We start from the raw sequence: 5,682 nt of genomic DNA on the forward strand, positions 1-5,682 counted from the left end.
GGGGGCGCTGTATACATCGGGACTTGAAGATCCCTCTCAAATGTTAACGCGAGTTTGGTGTCTTTTCTTGTACAGTAAATATTTTATTTTCCCTCTCAATGTGAAAAAATATTTTTTCAATTTATGTATAAAAAAATTATTTTATCAAACCATGGGGGCAATAACTCCTTTTACCTTATTTAAAGTTCTGACTTTTGTCATTTGTTGAGTGATCGTTACATCTTTTGATCATTTTAATTGTTGTTGTTGTAGTTCTATTGTCACTAGAATGGGGCTTTTATCAGGACCATGGAGACAGCAGTGTATTGAAATAACCTTTTCCTTATGTACTCCCACCTCTGTCTTATTTTTGTGTGTTTTGCATTTTAGATGTACTTGGTGCAGTTGTATGTTACTTCATGATTCTGTATTGAGAGAATTTCAGTCACCGGATACTCATTTCTACTAAGCATGATATCAGTATTTATAGTGTTTCTGCATATTTTTCACATTTCTACTTTTCTACCAAATGGGCAGTGTGTACTCATTCAAAGACAGGGTATTCAAATCACAGTGAACTCAAACAGATTTATGACAGTCCAAGTGTACCATCTGCTTAATTGTTATTGAAGCAGCTGAAAAGTAAAGAAACAAGCACAGGATGATTGTTGCCTCATTAAACTGCAAAAGTTTTGCACCATCTTGCTCTATCTATTTATGCTTGTAATTTGATTAAAACCTAATTAAGACAATACATCACTTATTCCAACTGTCACTTCAACACATTAACAAGTTTATTTGGTTGATGTTCATTACACTCATGAGTTACACCAGTTCCTAACATACAATGAGTGAGTGAACTTGTTGTCTGTACAAAGATTGGAAGGTAATTCCAGTTTAACTTGGGTCTTATTTTTATAGTCTTGTCCATCATTTGTGTCAGTTGCAATAACATTTACTCACCAAGGAATTGATGATATCTGGGAACACAACAACACCACTATAACAAAGTCAGAGGGGTTAAGGAACACAAGCAGTCAGACAGATCATAAAGAAACCAACAGTTTATCCGGGCAGTTTTATATTACAGTTCACAAAATAAGATATGATGCAGCAAATTAAAAAATATTATGTTCACATTAAGCTACATAATTACTTGAGAGCTGAAACTAAACATGTACTCATCCATGTATGTTACTGCAAAGGATTATCAGTTAGGCCTAATATATTGTTTAGCCCTTTGAAAAAAAGTTATATATAAATTTGGAAGTTATGTTTCAACTTATGATGCTGCAGTGGGTTTCTGTTAACATGGTTGATTTTAAATGGATGTGTGATGGTTCCTAGCAAACAATTTACAAATTATGCAAGTCTATACCAGCTAAGGTATGCACAAAGTTCCAGTGGTGCCTGTATTGTCAATGTGGCCTTCATTGTTGGCCATTATGGTCTCTTTTGATCAAATTATCCCAGGAACTTAAGTCAGCAATTAGCTCAGAATTTAAAATTTTCAGTCACTGACACTGACACTTGCTGCCTTTGTACATTACCACTGCTGGCTGCTGTTTATTTTTTTAATCACTTACAATGCTGTATGATAGGAATGAGTGTGACCCAAAGTAAGAATAACCTTGGCATGCACCACGAATGCCATACAGTTACCGTAATGTCTGCATAGACAGCAGCATAGCTAGTGATGATGAAAATATATTTTGTGTGTAAAGGGAGATTCTCAAGGTTACAAATAATAAATTAAATTGTCAATGCAAAAACATTAACAACCTGCAGTTTGCTTTTCGTATTTGTGGTGCCAGTTAGATTTTTCTGTCAAGCTACCATCTCCTTTGGAAATTAGCCCCATTATTTGAACTGACATATCAGTACAAGAAAAACTGTATGAAACCTAGAATAAACACTTTTGGCTTATCTATACTAACTTTAAGAGCACTTTATTTGATTTCTTTCTAAGAGGTTATTAAAAACCTTCAATTCATCTTAATGTTTTTTTTTCATATAATTATTTAGCAAGGTCAAATCCTATCAATAGATAAATAACAAATGAACACAATGTTGAAGATTGTCCAGAAATGTATTAATGTATGAAGCAGGCATACCACCATCATTCAAACTATTACCAGTAAGCTATGGCATACTGCATGCATGCAAACACGCTATAACATCACATTGTTAATATTATAATGATAAGTCTAGGAGGACAAACATCCTCCTTAGTACACACTGCCCATTCAAATCAGACACTTGTTTGAATGGCAAATGTAGTTTATATTTTTTCGATTTTCAAACATGATGCTTTTTTAAAGACAATATTCTGTACAGTCCTCACAACATGTTGTAGTTCTTTCACTGTGCTGTTGTCTTCATCGTGGCACTCCCTTTGCTCTTTGAAAACAAGCAAACCAACATTTCTAAGTTCTTTCTTAATTGTAAACCGTCACTTACCATCACAGTAAGACATGTAATAAAAGAGCACCATGAATAAACACAAATGTGGTCATTATTTTCTTCTTCTTCTTCTTTCATCTGTTGCTATTGTCGTCTTTTTCATTATGATTTCACCGTGTTTGGTTGTCTTACGTAGGACAATATGGTTGATCATGGCGATAGTTTTCTCAAATAAACAGATGGTAAAATAGCTAAAATTTAAGTACCTTTTACACTGAAATTCTAGAACACCAACCAATAAAGTTACAACCCTTTAGGGTGCAACTTGGGGCAGTTGTGGCTCTGAAAATAGAGCGGGTCATCCACTAACCACTGGTCCCTGGCTCCTCCTGCTGCATTTTGAAGTCTGCTTGAACAAGATACTGAACGCCGAATTGCTCCCGGTGCTATCAGTGTATGAATGAGTATTAGTTTCTGTTTGTGATGGGCTTTGCCATCACTGTGTAAATGGGTGAATGTGACATGTAGTGTAAAGAGCTTTGAGTGGTCGGAAGACCACTAGAAAGGCACTACACGGTACAGTCCATTTACAATATTCACTAATATACTACTAATATTACAGATACCCCTCAAGAAATAATGATTTACACCATTACTTTTGTTGACACCCTTCGACTCATTTCAACAATCCAACTACATTCTTGGATTAATTTTGGTAATCATGGAGGAAGCTAGCTTGGAAAATGGAAACACTTACATTCAGTGGCTGGAAATATTATTTGTCACCATGTGCTATTATGAAGGTATGTATCTTGTGTGCAAGTGTATAGATTTGTGTAAGGGTTGCACTAGAAGAAAAACCAGAGGATTGCTGAATGAATTAGGTCCATCCGCTAGAGAGAATGACCCCTGCTGAATATACAAATCAAATATCAGAGGCTCAAGGAAAGGCTGGCAGCATTCACTCTTGCGCAACATTAAATAGACCAGCGTGTATATTCACAAGCATTCATAATAAAAAGCAAAAGATATAATATGAAAAGGTAGTGCCAATAATATTCACAATAATATTCACTCATATACAATGACAGAAATATTCATGTAACGCTATTCGTTCTAAACTGTTCATTATAGGAAGTTCGGTTTGGTATGCAACTTCCTTGGTTCAGTACACCCCATGACCCAAACAATTATTGTCAAAATAGTCTATATTAACTACTTGCATACAAAGAACAGAAATTATAGAGCTCCATGTTTTGCATTGCTCCAGTTGTCTATTAGGGGTGGCTGTTTCTCAGAGGTAGAGCGGGGCGTCCATTAATTAGAAGGTTGTTGGTTCGATCCCCCGCTGCATGTCGAATTATCCTTGAGCAAGATACTGAACCCCAAATTGCTCCCGATGCTGGGTCATCAGTGTGTGAATGTGAATGAATGACTTAGTTTCTGTTCGATGGACTTTGCCATATGTGTGTGAAAGGGCAAATGTGGCATGTAGTGTCAGAAGGCTAGAAAGGCGCTATACAAGTACAGGTCCATTTACCATTTATTAGCTGCATGCTCTCACAAATAAGAGGCCAGAGTGGGAGGATTGTCCCATGACATTTAGATCCATTGTATGGGAGCATTATGGTTTCCAGGTTTGTTACAGCAGTAATGTACTTAGATTATTCCCAAACTGTATGCCGATTAGAATTCATTGTTAAACAGTATCTCTGTAAAAAGTTTGTGGATAAGGGGGTGTCCAGAGGAGGGGCCTATGGTGGGCAGTCAGATTTCAGGGGTGGCCACTGCATTATCCTTATCTCTTCCACTCGTCTTTCAGAGTGTGTAGTGAGCTTCTTTTTAAAGTTAGTGACATACTGGTATCATATGAAACTAGAAAATCTAACGCATCCATTGGTACCATGTCATGCTACCATGTCGGGAAAGGGGCTAAATAATGCTCCAAAGTTAGGCAAAAAAACTGGCATGGCCTTTTTCAAAGTGGTCCCTTCACCTCTGACCTTAAGATATCTGAATGAAAATGGGTTCTATTGGTACCCAGTCTCCCCTTTAAAATATCCACTTCATGCTAATCCTGTGCAGTTTAGGAAAAAAACATGCAGTTTTTTTGCATGTAGTATAAAATTGTTATGTTTGTGTATTTGAATATAACTACATACTGGGACTCTAAACAGTATTGGAATTGCATAAATTGGGAATGACTGGAAAGCTGAGACACATAGAACCTGTTTACAACTGTTATTAGAATGCATCATGGGTGATCCGATCACAAGTAGACCATTCTAAGTGTGAACAACCGCCAAGACGCATTGTGATCCGATCATTCTAACCACTTCCTGAGGTGGTCTCAGATGTATTTGACCACATATCTTTTGTAGTGTAAACGCTTATGCATCCTGGGCCACATAGAACAGCCGCCAACTTATCTGACATCCTGTAGGTACACATGAAATGTGTCTGAAATCACTCACCTCAATATCAAATAGGAGAAATAAAAATACACTATGGAGATTAAATGTAGGTATGCTGAATAATTCAAAAACACAGGAGGAAGTTAAAAGAGAGATTAATCGCTGCATAGAGGACAACAAGGACAGCCCAGTGGATTCTACCATACTATGGGACACAGTTAAGGCCAAAATGAGAGGGAGGTTAATAGCAAGAGCATCAAAAAATCGAAAATTACAAAAAGCTCATTCAACAGTTAATAACATTGGAACAACAACATAAAATGTTTTTAAATGAATCTGTTTTACTACAAGTAATCAGTGTAAGACGACAGATAGATGAAATCCTAAGCCAAGAGGTCGAGAAAAACTGAGATTTACTAAACAAACTTTGTTTGAATCAGGCCCACAGGCAACCAAATGTTTGGCGAGACAACTTAAGGGCCCAGAAAGCCTCACATAAAATACATAAGATCAGAGACCCTGTCACAAATCAAATACTATTTGAACCTGAAGAAATAGAAAAGGTTTTTTAAAGATTATTATGAAAACTTACATTCCCAACCTACTGCAAAAGAAGAAAGTGAAATGGAAGAAGTCCTTGACTTGTTGGATTTACCAGCTATTGGAGAAGAACAAAATAGAAAATTAATTTCCAACATCACTAAGAAGGAACTAGATGCCGCAATTAGTAAATTAAAATCAAACAAAACACCCGGCAGCGACGGGTTCCCTAGCGAATGGTATAAAACCTTCAGGGAAGAGTTATCTCCACTACTCCTGAACTCTTTCAATGTTACTCTGTCTGAGGGTAAACTCCCACCTTCATAATTTCAGTTATACCAAAGGA

Source organism: Morone saxatilis, unplaced genomic scaffold, assembly GCF_004916995.1.
Source record: "Morone saxatilis isolate NCDOM2014 unplaced genomic scaffold, NCSU_SB_2.0 Contig9, whole genome shotgun sequence".
NCBI classification, from domain to species: Eukaryota; Metazoa; Chordata; class Actinopteri; family Moronidae; genus Morone; species Morone saxatilis.